General features: G+C 48.8%; 1 protein-coding gene across 4 annotated transcripts in view; it reads right to left on the bottom strand.

Annotated features, from left to right (window-relative positions):
• trh (PAS domain-containing protein trachealess) overlaps positions 1 to 19,540 on the bottom strand; it is a 534,047-nt gene that overhangs the window by 248,905 nt on the left and 265,602 nt on the right. Inside the window, exon 1 of one of the 4 annotated variants that reach the window (XM_075700286.1) lies at positions 15,473 to 15,633. The exons of 2 other annotated variants lie outside the window; for them this stretch is intronic. The gene's annotated coding sequence lies outside the window, so the exon portion shown is untranslated. Of the gene's footprint in view, positions 1 to 15,472; positions 15,634 to 19,540 lie in introns of those variants that run through there. One more of the 4 variants, XM_075700285.1, reaches the window with a different exon arrangement.

Raw genomic sequence — 19,540 nt, 5'->3', positions numbered from 1 at the left:
CTCAAACGCTTCACGATATCAGGTTGCCACAGGCTAGTCATGCAATTGCATTGAGAATACAGATGTGTTATACGTCTCCAACTGACGTGAGAGACGTATTTGCAATTCTCTCGGGAAGCTCGCAAAGCTTAGGGCAATACCAGAACTCGTCTACGCAAGCGCCCACAGCCGAAGCAAAAAGAGCCCAGCTTGGCGAGCGTTGCTCTTTCCCGCCTGACGTTATGCCGACACAGCGCACAACCTTTGCGCGCCGATGTTACACCGCGAAGGCGACACGGCAAGATTACAAGTTCATTAGGCGGGGACTCGCCTTCGTTTCTCTCGATCTTTCCAACGTTTCGCACAAGCCCCTATCGCGGCCGAGCTGCTGGCGGCGCACATCGTACAAGCGGTATACGGGAAAGCTTCCTTCTGCGTCCCTTAGCGCCTTGTATTTGGTTTTCTTTTTTTCTTCTATAGGATAAGAGCGCGTAGCTTGGAAGAAAGGGAACGGTTAGCGACGCTGAAAGTGAACTCGAATGCACGCCACAGCCGACTCGCGAAAAGTCAACGCTTCTTCTCTGTTGGTGTTCGTAATTGAATACTGGTAAAGTGGAAAAGTAAGCTATAATGAACCCGTTTATTCTTGGGTAAACAACACACAGCATGAGAAGCGATAAAAGAAGAAAAGGTTAAGAGGGTCAACAATTATTGATCGATAAAAGCATAAAGTGTGGTATTGGAGTGTAGTTAGTCATTCGCGATAGCCAAAATAACAACGTGAGCGATTATTACTATTATTGCACGCTACAAGCAGTGCAGCTAAATTTCTATAGAATAAGCTGCCACCATGAGCATCTGCCCCCTCAAACGTACAACCAAATAATTACGCACGAAACTGACGCCACTACTGCAGACAGGCAGAGACTTGAACAAGCTGTGCCATTAAATAAATAAGCGGACAAGTGTGGCATTGAGGCACGTATAGAAATTTAGTGTGCTAGTTCGTGACATGGAGATGACAGATTATACCTTGTGTAAAGAAAATTTGGAGGACGCTTAAGCTTCGCCTTTAAGAGTGGAACGCAATAGCGTTCGAAGACCCTTACTGCTTTTCATGCTTCCCGGCAGCTTATGTAAGCGTAACACTTACCGGGAAACGCTGGCTGCCAACGCTGTGCACGAAGGCGAGCTTTCTGGTAGAAACGCGGCCTCTTGCGTGGGCCGATCTCCTGTTATTGTTTCGCACATTTAATATTTCGGTCTGAGAAGAGCTAGCATAAAGCACATGCGCTGTCGGTGTTTTTTCCATTACATTTATTGTTGGCTGCCCTTCTCAAAATTCCGGGGAATAACTTTGTAAACAATGAGAGACAAGTGATGAGCAACTCTGGCGGTAGAGAAGTGGTTGGGTATGCGTGGTTCGGAATTTAGTACGGAATTCTTTTTGCCGAGGCGACGTTCGACGCTGGTGGCCGGACGCGGGACAAAGGATTTTCTGCGACACGGGCTACTTAACGCTGTCTCGTTAAAAGTGCAGACAAAAAGAAAGGAGTAGATTAAGCGAGGCATCACTGAGAGAAAAAGTTAGAACTTAGTGACCCCAGCGAACACACACACACCATCCCACCAACGCTGTGCAGTTCAGCGAATCCTATAGGCGCTCGCGCGAGCCAATCAGTAACGAGAACCAGGTTGCGTCTTCGAAAGAGGGCGAAAGACGTGCTCGCCTACTCTGCGCTGGTAATCCACCCGTGACGTTTGCATTCAGTCAGCGATCACATCGAGAGAGACGGACAACGGATCCTTCTGTTTTTCTTCTGGTCGGCTGAACGTGACGCGCAACTCTCACTGAGCTTCACGCAATTTGTGAGAAGCAGTGCTACAAACTGCGGACAGCGCAGCGAAAGCCAACCAAAGAAGAGAACCAGAAGAAGTGCTCCTCTATACTGTCCGCATGTGATCGCCCTCCGCACGACGCTCGACTAAAGGATAGGATACGAATAAACTTTATTTGTCCAACGGTTATTGATGTTGGTGCCCGGAGCTAGGCTGCCAGGGGTCCATCGCCCGAGAAAAATCTTTCGAGATCTTCGGCAACGGCCCTGGCCCGCTGGATGGCCCACTCCTGGTCTTCGGGTGCCTGGCTGAGGTGGGTGGCTTGCCATCTCTCAGCGAGGCGCCCCGCTTCAGAGGGCCCTGCTGTTGTCTTCCCCCTTCCTCCTTGTCCTTCTTCCTCATGGCGTTGGCATTCCCAAAGCACATGGGCAGCTCATAACAATTCTCTCTCCCTCTAACTGTCTCTATTGGACATTGTAACATCAGCGTGAATGACCACGCCGACGCCGACGCCCGATCTGCACATGAAAGTGATCAATGTGTCTTGATTCCACTTTCGCGAAAAGACGCTGCGGCTGGGCTGCGATTGATGTCCCGTGAATGTACGAGGACGAATCAGAAAGTCCTTACCCACATTCTCTTTAGCCTAATTGGTGCTGTAAATGCGAAGTCAACATCTCCATTCCCAACAGTAGACCTCTCTTGGACCGACCCGGCCTTATCTGCCGCTAGTTCGGCGGTATGGCACTGCTGTCAGTTGTTGAAGATGGCGATTGTGCTTCACACGTCCACGGCGTACGAGCAACGAAGTGTGACTCGTTTTCTAAAGAAGAAGGGACAAACGCCCATCGAAATGCACAGGGAAATGTAGCCCACGTATGGGGAAAGGTGTCTCGCTTTGAGGAGTGTAAGGTGGTGGTGTTGCGAGTTCGCAAAAGGCCGTGAAGACTTGCATGACAATGAGCGTTCTGGGAGGCCACGTGTGTGCTGATTCTACCACAGGGGCACCTCAAATTCAGTGCTGCGATGAGAAAAATGTCTCAACCGGTGTGGAGACTATGTGGATAAGTAGGTTAAGGTACGTAGAGTAGTACGTATATTTGTAATTACCTGTATGTACACTATTTGGGTAATTAAAAATATAGGCAAGGACTTTCTGATTCGCCTTCGTACTTTGTCCCTGTGGTACTCGAACGTATTCACGGTGTGACCTATGCGTTCGTTGTCTCCGGATATACAGACGCACCTACCGTCTGGGTTACCACGATGCGAACAGACCATGCTGTACCGCCTGTGCATAGGCGTTGCATTAAACAACTCTTCCTTATTGGTGTGGCCAACAGCCCCACGTACGACACATGCAGTTGTGATGAGACGCTCGCATACATTATCTGTGTCTGCCCGTACTATAGTGCCGAGAGGCAGGTGATGTGCAGTGTGATGGACCAATTGGACAACCGTCCACTATCAGAACTAAAAGCTCCAGGCCAGTTCTCCAAAAGAACATCCGCGCAGAAGGCTTTGTTGTCGTAACTAAGATTCGTGTGGTCTACAGGCCCTCACAATAGACTTTAGGAACGCCTCTCCCTAACGCTCTATAATGTACGTACGCAGTTTGCTTGTGGTCATATTTATCTCTCCCTTCCACTCTTTCTCTTTTATCCCCCTACTCCTTCCCCCCGTGCAGTGCAGCCAACCGGAACCTCTGGTTAACCCAGCTGCCTTTCTTCGCATCCTCTCTCTTTCTCTCTCTCTCTCTCTCTCTCTCTCTCTCTCTCTCTCTCTCTCTGTTTTCCTCCGGAATCCATGGGATTGTTTCGACAGTATTTTGTCATGTCGTCGCGTCTTTCTTCTTTTTGTTGTTTTTCTTAGCCAAAACGCTGGGATAACCGGCTTTTTCAATGACCAAACTTCCCATATTTCACGACTAATAAAGAAGAATTAACAAGAATGGTAGCTTCCCGGAAGGATTAGCAGCGCGCGATGGGCGAGCCCTCCTCAAGAACGAGTAGCCGCGGGCTCCCGATAGCGCAGCCTTCGCTGCACTGCACGGAGTTGATACAGAGGCGCGCGACTGCGGGCCTCTGCGCGGGATCTGCGGCGGCAACGGCGCGGCGACCACATTCTTTGGGGGCACCGCTGATTTGGAGCCGCGCACGGCGATACATTAAGAGCGGCGGCGGCAGCGAAAGAGCGCTCCCATCTCGCTCGCATCGGGCGCCGCACTCGCTTTCCAGAGCAGAGCGGAACGGTGCTTGCGTGAAGGCGGCGAGAAAGCAGGTGAGGAGGAGGAAAGAGGGATGGCTGCTGCGGGGAGGTCTGTATTCGATTAGCGCCGCTGATCCGTCGTCTCGCAGGTACGCCGCATGCGTCGACGACGGCAATCGCCGCGTGGTCGGCACGCGGTGCGTGCGCGTACGCGCGTAGATGCCACGCTCGTGGTTGTCGTAAAAGCCGGGCCTCGGCGTAGCGGCAGCGAGCGTGACTGCCGTCTCATTGTTTGTCGCTTTCTCGCTGAGACATAAGTGCAGCGCGTGTTACACTTCCATGCAGAGTCGTAGCTTGAGAGAATGATTCGAACTGGATCCTCGCAACGATTGACCTGAATATAAACATAGAAGTACTGTGGGGCGTACAATAAAACATATTTAGTAGTAAGACTGCCAATAGGTAAGGTTGCAAATGCAGTCGTAAAATAATCTTGCAAATGCTCACTAATGCGTTGTTTCTTATGTCAATTCCTGTTTTTCTGCGTTTTAAATCAGGCTTTCCTGCACGCGCTCCTAAAAATTATTTCTGCAGTTCTAATTTTAAACTAATCAAGCATTTTTTTTTTAAATAAGATGTCCCTGCTGCCATGAACTATACCCGGGACCTCAATCTGTACGTTTATGTATGCGAAATTAATGTGAATAAACTGGGCACGTATATATGTGTGTTATGATCTCATTTACGCCGAAGTACTGTTACCACCAATTCCGGAATAGCACTGTAGGCGTATACAACTTCTGGGTCAACGTCCGACGTAGGGTCAATACTGTTCAACACCGGTCCTACACTGGGTTAATGTTCCATGCTCCTAGCGAAGTGTCTGGTAAGGAAATCGGTGGAAAGCCATGGTGCGCTTTCATAGATCATTCGAAAGTTGCGAGTAAGTATGAACGGGCAACAGCGCTTGCTTCCTCGTATTATACTGCGCACAACTCTGCAGCGACACGACCAAGGCGACAGGACCAAAGAAACAGAACACATACCGAAGCGCGGAGGAGCTGTGGGCAAAGTGAGAGGTAACTCTACGCAGAGGCTTTGGATGCCCAGTGCGAGCGCGCATATGCATAGTTACGTGCAAGGCATGTATATGCCGCGCAGAGCCACGTGTATATACGCGTACGCGGTGTCATGCGAGCACAGATACGTCCGTGCGTGCGAGCTGTACGCGCGCACGTGTACAGGACGCGGCTAGACGTCGCAACGCGCGGTCCGATTCCTGCGCTTGTTTACGAGGAGCTTCCTTTCGCGACGACCGCTTCCAAGCGCGATAAGCATCGACGCGTGCGCGCGCGGTGCTTCTGCGGCGACCAGGAATGCGAGTCCTGCCGGGGTCTTCGGCGCCGTTCGCTGCAGTTTTGTGCCAGGAACGCTTCGCGGAGTCGGATAGAGAGAGCGCGCCAGTTCTGGCAGGCCATGAATGGGACCCGGGGCAATGCGGAGACGACGACGCGAAAGAAGCGGGAAATATACGGCAACAAAGAAAACACAGGACAGAAGCGGCGAAAGGCGACGGATCGAACGGAATCCGGATTCAGAGACTGGCAACGGTGGCGAGGAAAGAGGACGTTGGAAGTTTCCAAGTACAGCACGTTCAGCGCACTTCTTTGTTCATTGTCGTTTTGATATATATTTCAGCGCAGAAATAGAACGCTAGCAATAGCAAGTGCAGCTGTAGGTTTCGCCTACACTATATTCGTTACCCCCGCGGCCTGGTGCACGCTCGCTGCATACACTCACTGGGCGCTTGCTGTCTCGCAGAAGCGGTACAGCGGTACGCGTTGAAATATTCTAAAAAACAACCAAGGCAAACCGAGAAGGTGAGGCACGAAGAAGAAAAAGGGCAGGGCGGAGGCTGTACTCCTTCATTGGAGACGCAGCTGTCATTGGGAAGGATCTTCGAGTTTAGATTGAACGTCCTCGTAGCTCTCAAGCCTTTCATCATGCAACAGTAGCATACGTGCCGAAAGGAATTCGCTGCGTCGGAATCTATATAAAGCCTCCCAATGCGAAGATGTGCTTTTTCTTTCTTCCTTAACTTTTCGCCCCAGAAGATTCAGGAGCCCAGCTGCCGCTCAGCTTGTGCCACTTGTAATGTCTGAACGACAAAAGTAAGCAAAACGAAGGAATTATCGCAGATGTCGCGAGAAAGGAAAACAGTTCGACCACAGCTTCGTGGGAGGCGTACGCGTGGCCTTGCGACACTCGAGAAATCGCGGGATGCGACCTGACCATGTCTACGTCGTTGAGGCTTCGAAGAATTGCCAAAGCCTATCGAAGCACGACGGCGATACAGCTGCAAGCGTGCGGTCCCATGCGTGCAGCTGTGGAGGGATTCTTTTTACCGCCCCGGCTCTCGGCACGAATATTGATGGCCGACGCAGGGGAGCCGAAGGTCGACCCTCGCCCAGAAGTACTCTGTACACCAGGAGGCACCCCGTGATGCACTCTTGTCTCCATAAGATTGCGCGTACGGCGCTGAGCGAGTTGGCTCGAAGGGACGCGAGACACCCGTGCAAGCCAGTTGAGACCGGTTAGAGAATCACCACAGAGAGAACTACTTTATCAGACTACGTACATTAGTTAAGCAGTACGTTGAAACGCTATTTTCGTTAATTTCATGGTAAAAGGTTGACTAGTGACAGATAAACTTCGCATCGAAACTCCAGCACTGATATACGTAGACGTGACGTCATGGATTTCAGAATATTTTTTGTGTTTGCGCCGCTGTGGCTCTGCAAAAGTTCTCGAAACTTTCTGTCTTGGCTCTTTGATAATGCAACATACTCTAGTTTTATCAATAAAAGATTGACTATAGATATTCCCAAGCAGACACCGCCAAATCAATGACGTCACAGCGAGGTGGTAACAAAACTGCACGGCGGCGTCGCAATACATTTTTTGTTCTCGAGTCTTTTCTAACTACCAAGCCTCTTCTCGCGGTAGCAGTTTATTTTCTTATATTAAATAAGCGTAACTTATTAAAGCAACCCAAATAATTATCTTTATTTTTATGTTCCCTTGAAGTACTCTTTCAAAATGCTATTATTGTTCATTCGGCAGATAGGTTCATTAGGTTGATTATCACAGAAGAAAATGAGAGTCAAAATTTTCTTTCTTGAATTTGACGACGAAAACCATTCTCTGGTATACTTCGGTCGCTTTTAGCGCAGGAAATGTTCTGAGGTTGAGTCCATGGCTGTGTCTTAGAACGCCCTGTTGCCATTCGTTACCGATAAATGATTAGCTGGACTCCGGGATTCTATGACGCCACGGTTAAGTGGTTCGGACACTACCGAGCTGCGTAGCCAAACGTCTCCCGTTCTTTCGCGCCTTTTCTGGCTTGTCAAGTTCCCTTCCACGGTAGGAATAGCTTTCTTGGTATTGCGGAAGGTTAATTTAGCAATACAGCTCAACACTTTTTTTCTATTTAGTGTCCCTTTAAAGGCAAATTACAGAGAAACAGGAAATCAGTTTCGATTAGGCAAGTACGTAGAGTACTTCGAAATTATATGTTCATTAATCCGGGAAAAATCAAGGCCAAATTTTTTTTCTTGAATTTCGCGCCTGAACCGCAGCGCCGGTATACCTCAGTGTGAACTCAATTACTGTTCAAAGCATTTTCCTCGTACGCGCGGCGTTTCAGCGGGGAAAGGTTATGAAAACATTTCTAAGGTTGAATCTCTGATTCATTAGGAATGCTGCGTACACAAACTTTGTCGGTAAACAATTGACTGTATAGACAGGAGAAGACGCGGTTCACAATTACTGACGTCACGAGAAGCTAATGTGGGAACATCCAAGGGGTGTCGCCACTCGTCTTCTGCCTTCGCCTATGTTTGTCGGCTTGCTAGGCCACCGCTTACGGTAAGAGTACAGTAAGACTGACCTCCTTGGTGTCCTGCAAAGCTAAGACACGTCGGGTCGTTTGTTCAGCGTGGCTGGTCAACGCACGGCCGCTGGCCGTTCCCGTCCGCATGATGAGCCGGCTGTTCAATGCACACAGGGTGGCCATTTTTTTTTAAGTTTTACGGAATTTTTTTTTTTTATATCGCCTGTTGCAGATAAGAATAATTCTTCTCCTTGAGCTGGATTATTCGAAGAGGCGGACACTACTAGCACGAGAAATTGAAACATATTCAGGTAATTAATACAGACTTAGCAATGAACTTTTTAATTAACTACCCTACGGAGCATATTGCAATTTGCGAATTGTAGCCGGTGAGCTTGCAAGACGAGACCGCTTGAAATGAATTTGCAGAATAGCGTCAGTTTTGAGATCTTATTTCCCAGTGTGGTACGGAATACATGGACGTTTTGGTTACTTTTGTGCGTCAATGCACAAAAGAGCGTTTTCTTAAAAAAGTAAGTGGAACAACAGTGCATTTTTACGGCGACTTTGATGGCGCGTATCTCCAAACTGGCGTCATTCTAGAAATTCATTCTAAGCGGGTATGCCTTGCACACTTAGCGGCTACAGATCGTATTATAAAGTGCAATGTGCCGTAAAGTAATTGAGAAGATAATTAGTGAATTTTAGTTAATTAGTTGAATTGTGTTTCGATTTCTCGTGCAAGTAACGCCCGCCTCTTCGAATAATCCAGCTGAAGGACTAGAATTATATTCAAAACGCAATTTTTAAACACTTCGTAAAACTTAAAATTCATTACCGTGAATTTGCTTAGAACACTATAGCACGCCAACCTCTGTGAACTATCTCATTACTGACTTAACGCAGTTAAAACATCGAAAGGCCCCTCTGTCTTTATCTCGCTTGTTAATGAAGTCATGTCGATCAAGTTTTGCGTGCAATAGCTGAGCGTACCAGCGGCATTTTGGTGCGCTCGTGTAACTATACGGTGTTAGGCAGCATAGGACTATCACTCTCCCACATGTCGTTCCGTAAGAGCATACAACGCGCGTGTCATCGTTGATTAGTGTGAATGGTAATTAGTGCTCGAGCGCCGGCTGGTCACGTTATACCGTATAGGACGGTTACAGGTGATAACTTCTATCGCCTCGCTGGCTGACGCGATTCGCCAGTGCAGGGGTCTTCTGGGCATTGTCACATAGTATAGCGGAGTATTCTACAGTACTGCGTAATTTACCACTTATCGCACACAGTGTATCGACAGCACGGGCACGGTATCGTAAAAATGATTTTTGGCATATACCACTGCTATCGTAGCTATAGCTTTGCGGTTACATCATCATAATCGGAATTAACCAGAAATATGTTTTCAATTTAAATCTAATCGAAAGGTTTTTCAGTTCAGTTTCAAACAGAACTGGCGGATGGGGTAGGGGCGGGGGGTGTTGAGAGCCTTCTAGACGACCGCTTGACTAAGCTCTCGAACAGATTAAGCTTTGTAACAGACTCACGTGCGGGCACTGGTATTTTTCAGATCGGACAGCGCAAGCACAAAGCCTGCGCCTAGCCGCATACATACGCGACGAACAATCGCAGCGTCGAGCTGTGGTCCAAGTGATTTAACGTTGCACTTACCATGGAACGAGCCGAACGAAAAGTAGGCTAAACGTGCAAATATCCAGTCATCACAAGACGAAGGGTAACGACAGGCTTCAGCGATTGGCGGCGTGCGCGTGATCGATGACGTAAAGGAACGTGCGCAACTGCGCACGCATCACCACTGCATCACCCGCAGAACCCAATCGCTGTAGAGTGTTCAGGACTCACCTGCGAGAGATCGAGACACGAGGAAAAGGTCAACTATACGTTTTGCAAATACCCGTGACTTTCATATAATGTTGCTGCTATTCAAAGTGAAAAACACAAATAGAAGAGTCAGAAATAGACTGGCAACCACGCCCGGAGGGGAAGGGAAATAATGATAAAAGAGGACACACACACGCACACACACAAGAAGAGATAATAAACAAGAGAGGGAGACGGAGATGCCGATAAATGCAGCAGGGCTCACTCGAATAGCACCAAGCACTTGACAGTAAAAATTATCGATAATGTGGTTTCAAAGCTCTATACAGGGGACGTGTGCAGGACAATTGCTACTTAAAAGAGATTGATTTAAATTGTATGGGCAACGTTTTCGCATGGGTTTGTACGTGGCATAACGTATGAATGAAATTACTATCGATAAAAGCACCAAGTTTCGTGTCATGCAGGTTCCGGGAAAGTGACTCATGAAATGCATTGTTTATTAATCATCTCTCATAGCCGTCAAGTTGGTCAGTTCTTAATTTACCAGTCCTGACTGCATTTTAAAGGCATGAGTTCTAAGCAAATGCACATTTATTTAACAGAAGTGAAACGAATGCCTTTCGGCATTCCCATAACCTATCATCGTCCCCATGCAGGTGTTTCACCCACAAAAAGCCAACAGCTAATTACGAAGTTGTAACTTGCACGAAATAGTAAACGAGATCTTACTTACTTATTCAGATCTTACGAGATCTTAATAGAATACAGTCTATGAAGCACTTTCTGTGGTTATACGAAATATGTAGGTGTAGCTTCGAGCTTCCTGCTGCCTTCATGCCACAGTGAAATAAAGCAAAAAAAAAAAAAACCTAACACTTTACGAGCTGCTGGCCCCAGCGGACAAATGATAAGATTGGGCACCTGTTACGATCTGTAGTGTACATCACATGATAAACTTAGATCGCAGAATCCATAGGGAACCCCCTTCCCCTACGTGTGTGCACTGTGTACCTATTTATTTATTTATTTATTTATTTATAGACCAACCCATTGGTTATTACTGCCGTATTTTCTTACGTCATTTCGTCACTGTATACATTTCAACAATGTGAAAAAGCCGGCGGTGACAGTTGAGCGGCTATAGCGGATCCTTCGGGAAAGACAAGGTGTCGAAGGTACGCATGTGGAAGGCCCTTGTTCTGAATACGCCTTCTCAAGAATCCAGGGTCCTTTCCACCACGGTAGCTTGGGCACGACCACAGAAAGTGCTGAATGTCTCCTGTTTTATTGCACGAAGTCCACAGCGGAGAATCGGTACGTCCCGGCTTGAATGACCATGCAGAGGTACACGCCGATCCTGTCCTTATTCGATGCAGTAGCGAGGCTTCGTCCCGACGAAACCGCCTGGTTACGCAGGGCGCGTGTAGCGGAATCCAAAGGGACATGAAGTGCACGAGCACGGATGTCCGATTTCGTGATTTGATTGCTTTTTGGTACTTTGACATTAAGGGGACGCGAGAGCGCTGCGTATGCAAGAACATCAGCTTCGCCATTTCCGGCAACCCTACAGGAGAGGAGAAACTTCAGTGTGAAGCCTTCGGTGTCGAGATATTTCACGAATGATAGTGACTTGCGTTGGAACTTGCTGGAACCGCGACACAGTTGTTGCAGTGTAGACGTAGAGTCTGTAGGGAGCACGACACCTTGCGCACGCAATGTCGAGACATGGGTGAAAGGTAGACGCTCCCTGGACATTTGAAGACACCACATGCAGCTTAAGGTTATCGAAACTGCATTAGCAATCTCGGCTCTATACGGGGAAGCAAAGTTTTTCGTTGTGGAGAGTGTACTTGCAGATGGGTCCGTGAAAGCGGACGTAGACAGCTGCGTTCTGTATGCGCGCCGTCCGGCATCTGGCCGGCTGCACCGCCTGCTCTCATTTGCGGCTGTCGAGGGTGTATGATTAGGTGCTGCCCCATGCATAGGAAGGCTAAAGACTTTGCCACCTTGCTGTGTTTCCGTTTACGAGCCCACCGTAACGATGATACGCACGTTAGTTGTTCGCCCATATGCAATAAACGGAGCTCATTAGAAACAGAAGCAACGCGGCTTGCCATATATGCTAATTGGAACTCTGCACCCGATAAATAAGATGAGCACCGCAGCACAGCGCATACGCACAACCCAGATCGTCTTGGGTACTTAAGCCAATAGCGTCCGCTATAACTTTGACTCCTCCTTTTATAAAGATTCGTAAATTCGTGATCTCACTGCATATACGTATTAATGGAATCTTCTGGCATAAAGGAGACGCTTGTATATACATACCTAATCACACATCGGAACATCAGAGGGCGTATACGATGCGAGCGGAAACGCTGAAAGCGTATACACACAAATTTTACCATACCGACTGCATGCGATCCATTTGGTTGCAACCTTGAACGTTTTGGCAGTGATATGAGCGTCACGAAGGCGCGTTACACCTCTTACAGCGAATCCGTTTATGCGGGCCCTGTGCCGTCGTTGTCGGACTTGGCTAAAAAGGGGCCACGTGACCTAGCGGGAGCGGAAAAGAAGAGCTCAACAGGGGTAAAGGCCCCTGTGAGAATCCTATGTCATACGCGAATCTTATATATGCTGTTGTCACACGATGCTATTTCGGCGATTGAGCCACATCGGCAACGAATTTATCGACGACTGGTTCCACCCCGCCGCGAAAGAAACAAATGTTACGCTGGCGGTTTGCGGCGAACGAACAGCGCCCAGCGATTGAAACACTACAACCGGGGCGCAAGAAGTACCGGCAGCCTCGTCAATCGTCAAACCAATCCAACTAATCGTCAAAACGATTGCAGCGTCGGCATCTCCAGTGGTTGGCCTTGCTAAATATACGGAGCTATGGATTAGTGGCTTGATCCGCACATTACATGTTAGCTAGAACTATGGGATGGCCACGAGTAGTGCGTACTCCTGAGGAAGAAGCTGCCTACCGCAAAAGTGAAAGTGAGGTGAAAGAATGGTGAAACAAAAGATTTACAATATGGGCTGCTTGCGAAGCTTGACTTGCATGGTTTAGCACTCGGTGTAACTAACCGAGCTTCGCTGTTCGGCCATCTTCAAGGACTAGAAGGGGCTCTGATATTTCCTTTCAAAAAATTTTTGAAGAACTTTTCTAGCGTGTCTTGGTGGATCACGGCATCACAAGACGTCGCCAAAATCACAGCCATACAAGTACGCGCGCAATATTAATACGCCTTCCACTGAAATTGTATTTTGCCGAGCCCGATAGTGCAGAGCCCGCAATATGTTATTAAAACAATTATTAAGTGGGCGAAGTCAGTAAGGAATGAGAGAAGAAATAACGATAGCCGGATCATGTCATTTTATATACAGCCGGGTCACGACGTCAGAGTTTGTGTGCTCGCATCTAACTTACACAGCGATGTCTCTTTTTACAAATATCCTTCCAATGCATGTTCAACCGCAGGAGTAGCTCGGCGGAGAAGACATTCTGCTTCTAAGCAGGGGGTCGCTGGTTCGATTCGAGGCCGCAATCCGATGGGGGTCAAATGCAATATTGCTCATTTTCTTAGATTTCCGTTCACGTCATGGTCAAAATCAATCTGGGGCCCTTAACTATTGTGTCTCTCGTAGCCTCAGCATTGTTTGAATCAATCCAATGAGTCAATCAATCACTGTACGTTCTAAAGGAATGTTCCTCATCAGCATGAAACGATTAGTACCATTCGGTTCTGCGACTGTCATTCCTCTAGCTACTAAGCTGCCTTTGTGTGTGCAAATTTCTCTGGGCCGGGAGAAGATATCAAAACGTGCCCCTATACAATGGAAACTAACAAACAGGTCCAAGCTAGCGGTGGCTAACTTGTTCTAATAGGATGTCCTGATCGTGGCGTAGCCACGTACGCTTATTGAGCGCTATGAACAGAGGAATTTCTCGCCGTAGATAAACGAAAGCAATAAACGGCGCGAATACTTAAGAAGCTTCAAGTATAGTTTGAGTCTCTTGTTGACCCACCATTTCCACTGTTATCACGCAATTATTATCAAAAGAAATAAATTAGATTCCGATTAAGCGGCCCACGCCAGGCTTGTTTATCAAGCGGGTCGTCAGCCGGCTCGCTATCGCATTATCGCTGATGGCATTTTGATGCGTGCTTACATATAGCATAATACAACAAAGCAAACGCTGTATTGGATTCGATCCAATGTCACATACTTGCAACTTTCAAGAACTTGGACTGCCGATGGATGTAATATGAGTAGTCGCATAGACGCTTTGGGCAAACAAAGAACTCGGCCGATGCACATTCACGAATGATGTCACATGCGTTACAACGCCCTAAAGAATAAATACTGACAAATCGTCATAGACAACATTATAGTAAAGGTGGCTGCCAGCCAATCATAAAAAAGAAGCTCTTAACGAAAAGTTTTGTGTGATCTGGCCCAATACGTTGCAAAGCCTGCATAGTTACAGCTATTACGCGGCTCGGCTGACGATAGGTAAGGGGTAAGGTGTTACTGCCCATACCAATTAGACACCAAGGAACCTCAAGGGTTTCGTACGTCACACACACACACACACACACACACACACACACACACACACACACACACACACACACACACACACACACACACACGCGCGCACGCACGCACACACACACACACACACGCGCGCGCGCGCGCACGCACGCACGCACGCCCGCACACACACACACGCACACACACAATCGCTCACTCGCCGTGCATCTGAACAAGAAGGGCTATCAGGCTGTTCTCGAAAGTGTCGCACAGAAGCTCCGAAGCTCCGCAAGGCGGGAAGGCCGCACAGGCACGAGGCGTTCGCAACCTCGCCAGTCACGCCGTGGCGGCGCGCTTATCGAGGGGTGCGATCAAATAATTACAAAGCAGAAAAGGGAGGAGCGCCCGCGGATGATGCGCACGTGAGCCACCGAGGTGAGCTTCTGCTCGCTCGGCAATCAATGGGACGACGAGAAGCAACGAAACGTGATCATCCCAAGCACGCGCCTAGAGGGTCGTGCAGACGAACCTCCTTTCCCCCTCCAACGATAGAACCTCTCTCCACAACTTGGTCGAACGTCAAAAACTGGCTCACTGGGGCCCATCTTTCGGAGTTGGACCACGTCGAGGAACGCATCGGGAAACTAAGCTACTTCACGGACACCTTCCGTCGATGGCGAAGAAGACAGCCGTCAACGCTTTTCGAACGTCCTGAGGAGGCCGTGGGACATGCGACGGCCGAACAAGCCACCAAAGCCGTCGAGATCGGACATCCATGCAAGTTTACGGCGAGAGTCGTTCTGCACGGATTCTAAAGTATCAGCACAACGGCCAGCACTGACTCAAGCGCACACAAGGCAGCCAGCCAGAGGCGGTGTTGGAAGTTTTCTTTGGCCGCAGCAGACTAACGTGTTTTCCGCGAGCCCCTTCGACGCGCACGCCGAAGAAAAACACGGCCGTCGACGACGGGAAAGCGGCGGACACGTGTTGCCACCGCAGCAGCAGCGCTCGCGCATGCGCGAGAAGAGCGCGCGAAAAAATGCGAGGTGGGGCTCGGGCCCCGGGTCGCGCGGCCGTTGTTGCATAACCTCCGCGGAAGCGCAAGCACAAAAGAAGCAGTGCAGAGGAAGCGAGAGACAGGGAGGTGGGGTGGTTTACCTCGTCAGAGTGCTCGGCGAGCGGCGACGGAGCCGCCGATGGAATCCGCCATAGTTGTTGCGCGCCGCTGCTCATGGGAGCGGTGACGTAGTGGCCTGGCGCGCCGGAGTGCGAGGAGAGAGCGGCCGCTCGTGCGCCTGCGCCGGTGGCTCCACCTCAGGGAGGCCGCCCGCCGTGGTGGGCGTGGAAAGATGAAGGCGCGACAGGAGCGACCTCCTCCACTTCCTCCTTTCGGTGCTCCGCATGGGAGGGGCGTGCAGGTTGCTCGCCTTCGTCGACCACCGCCGGGCAGACGACGCAACGACGATTCACACGAGCGCAACCAACGCACGCGAAGGGAGAGCACGCTGGCGATGGAAAATGCGCACGCGCGCCTCGGCGACGAAGCACCGTGCCACGGAGCGACGACAACGGAATCGACGAAGCGCCAACGGTGTCCTGGCTGTTCGGCTGTGCAGGTTGTTTGCAGGCTGCACGCCTGTCGGCAAGATCTCGCGCGAGACGAGATGTGGAGAGATCATAACCGCTGTACGTCTGCTCCCGGACTCGCATCGACAAAAGTTGGAACTTCACCATTATAGTTTTCGTGGCGCTGACTAACGTTTTATCCACGCACCACCTTTTCTTTTTTTCTTTCTTTCTTCAAAGACTCCAGCGCTGCCGGAATGAGAGTGCCTTCCACACCCTTTGGCGTAGCGGTTAGTAGTAAGGGTCAAAGTGAAGAGGTGGTTCCGTTCAACGTAGTGCGAAAAGTTATCATTGCTTGCGGCAGGTAATCGCGCAGGAGTGCTTACCTGCATTCATTCTATGCAGTGCAATACTCACGTACTCGCCATGATAACGGCAATTGAATGAATGAATGTCTTTATTTCCCATAAAACGAGTTCTATGGTGGGGTTCTGGGTGCTTTCACTTGCCCGATACATTTCATAGATCCCCTATGCTCAAATCCTAGATAGAAAGCGAGGGGGAGAATTCACCAACGATTACGGTACTACCTAATGCGATATTTGAGCTCAGCTCTATAGGCGTTTTCATTTCGCGATATATTGGCTGGCGAGGACAAACTGTCTCGAGCGGCACGTTGCAAACAGAGCAATGACAGTGCGACTGCCTCGCTAATCGAGAGATCGCGAGAGGCAGCCCGTGGGTGACTCGCGGGCGACCAGCGTCGAGCAATCCACCTGGCCGTTGAGGCCGTGAAGACTCACCGTCCTCAACGCGCGGGGACTGTTTCGTCCTCCCCGCCTACCTACGTGTAGGTTAAGAGGCGGGCACCCCAGTTCGGTGGAACAATAAAGTTTTCAATCAATCACAGCAGCCGCCGCAGAGATATCCGTTCATGCAGTACTTTGTTTACATATACGGGGTGCCTTTCTCGGCTGCACCATTTCTTTTTTAAATTGCCTGTGGCAGATAGCACAATTTTAATCCTGGATCTAAAGTACTGGATCAGGCGGCCCTTACTTCTACGAGAAATCAAAATACTTAATACTAAATTACCAGGATTACCTTAATTAACTTAATTATTAAAATTATGGCCACTATTTCAATCTACGAATTATATCCGGTGAGTTCGCAAGGCGTGCTAGAACGAATTCTCTTGACTGCACCAGTTTCGAAATATTTAATAATTTTCAAAATGTCAAACGAAATGCATTGGCGTTCCAGTTACCTTTGTGCTTCAATGAATAAAACAGCGTTTTCAGTTCGTCGGACACTTTGAAAATTCATATATCGAAACTGGGGCAGTCCTGAGAATTCGTTCCAAGCGCATATGCTTCGCGAACTCACCGGCTGTAATTCGTCGACTGAAATAGTGGCCGTAGTGGTAATAATTCAAAACGCAATTAACGAAATTACGATAATTATTTAATTAAGTATTTTGATTTCTGGCAGACGTAATGGCCGCCTGATCGAGTAATTCAGGTCAAGGATCAGAATTGTGCTATCTGCCACAGGCAATTTTTTTTAAAATTTGGTGCAGCTAAAAAAAAAAAACCCCTGTACATGGTATCGGTGGCGTCATCGGTGATCAGATGACGCGCGCTATTCTGGCGCCATCTCGAAGCCATCGTCGCCGCAGAGCCGGTCTTGCGCGGCATTACACTTTTCTTCTCATGTTTTCGCCATACATACCCCCTCTCCGCTTTCCTCCTCGCGCTTTCTTCGCTATCGCCGTGTTTCATTCCCGCTGCGCTCCGTGCTAATTCGCTCTGATCCTTCGGTGTGCACTCTCGCTCGGTTACACCGAGGAGTCCGAGAGACGCCGACGCTCGCCTTAGGAACGGGCTTGCCTGGAAACGCCGTCCAAATCAGAGAGAAACAAAATTATTTACAGGAAGGCTGAGAGGTCGGCCTCAGCTATAGCTTATTCTTGCCTGACACTCTACATTGGAACATAGGGTAAAAGGACTGATGATGATGATAGGAGAAGGAGGTTCGTATATACAAGTCGACAACGTTGTGGCAACTCTAAAGGCGTGCGTGTAGTCCAGGCGCTTGTAGAAAGGCTATAGCTTCACCTGCGATCATGGCGCCACTGTTTACATCAGGCCAAGGACCCAAAAGAAACTTGTCTAATAGCGGCCCCTTATCGACGTGTGCGATGCAAGATACCAGTTCCTGTGGTAATTGCGCGTGTGCGGGACAAATGCAGAATATGTGAGCAGCTGTTTCTGGCACCTGAGAGTGTTCACAATCTGGGCTAGTGTCACTGCTATCTATGAGGTGTGTATAACTCTTAGCGGATCGACACCAAGGTGAATTCAGTGCACCTTACTTGTTTGGCTTCTTTGAAGCTTGTGAGGGCATGCGAAATTTTATTTCTTGGTGCCAAATTAGCATACAACATGATACAGTGGCATTTGCTTAAGTAAACAGGCACGCGGATAGTATGTTGTGCCATTTGAGAATGCAGTTAAAATGCCACTCCTATCTAAACGTGCACCGGTTCACTGCCTGTTAAACTTTGAACAGAGGTGGCATATATTGCAGTAGATCCTGGTTCACACAAAGCTTCGGCACACCTACGCCCACTTCGACCGTAAGTCAGACGGGACCCCTTTCATAACGCATACTCTTTATAATTAACTAGCTTTCCTGTGAAGCAGCTCGCCAAAACTAATGGTGTCGCAGTCACTTTTATTTTTCGCAACCAGTGCCTATACAGACACAGTTTGATTTGATTCTCTTATGACGCAGAAAATGTAGACCTGACTGTCGTGGTGAAACCGCGTGCCACAGACAAGCCCGAGCACGCGCTACTAGCTTCTCGTCTTCTTTCGCACCATTACAGTCGCTGCATGCCATTTGCAAGGTAAATGTGCAATGCAATGAAGCACACTGCCGAATTAGGAAAAGTAGCTAGCTTTCCCGCAAGGCAGTTTGTCTACTTAATGATTGAGAAGTCATTCCTGAAACGAACGTGAATGTGCACAGTCTGCTTGTCCTATGACATCAAAAATGTAGTAGCGGTTCTCGTGATGAAACCATGCGCAAGAGACTAGCGCAAGTATGTACAGATTCATTCATCTTCATTTGAACCATGACCGGTGCCGCAATTATAAGTGGGCAAATTCGCAATGCAGAGAAGCACACTTGCAAACCAGGAATACAGGCGCGTCGTCGAAAGCGATAGCACGTTTTCTGAGAGAACTAAAAAGGCCAGACTACGTCACCATGCAAAGACCATAAAGCCGTTTGCAACGTTTCACCGCTGCAAGAAGTGGACAGACTAGCGTTATCAAATCCTAATACTATAATATGTACAGTGGCCACAACAGAAGTCGGGTCTAAAGGCAGCCAGTGCTATTATGCTTCCTGTGGTCTACGGGCCTTTGAGGTCAGCTGGTCAATGTGATGAGTTTCGCCTCAGGTTTTGGCGCGGCGATTTATGTTTCCTTGAACTTGTCTGTTTCCCTTTCTTGCGTCTTAGATTTCTTCCCTCCGTATATGCAGGGTGACAAACCGGGCTTTCTCTTTTTCCTGGTCATTTTTTACCTCTCACTCTCCCACTTTCCAGCTCATACAACTGCTTCATCGGTCTGCGGAAACTCAACTACCAGC

This window comes from Dermacentor variabilis, chromosome 7, assembly GCF_050947875.1.
Source record: "Dermacentor variabilis isolate Ectoservices chromosome 7, ASM5094787v1, whole genome shotgun sequence".
In the NCBI taxonomy this organism is placed as follows: Eukaryota; Metazoa; Arthropoda; class Arachnida; order Ixodida; family Ixodidae; genus Dermacentor; species Dermacentor variabilis.
Note: the sequence above shows the minus strand (reverse complement) of the source record. Positions and strands in the feature narration are given on the sequence as shown.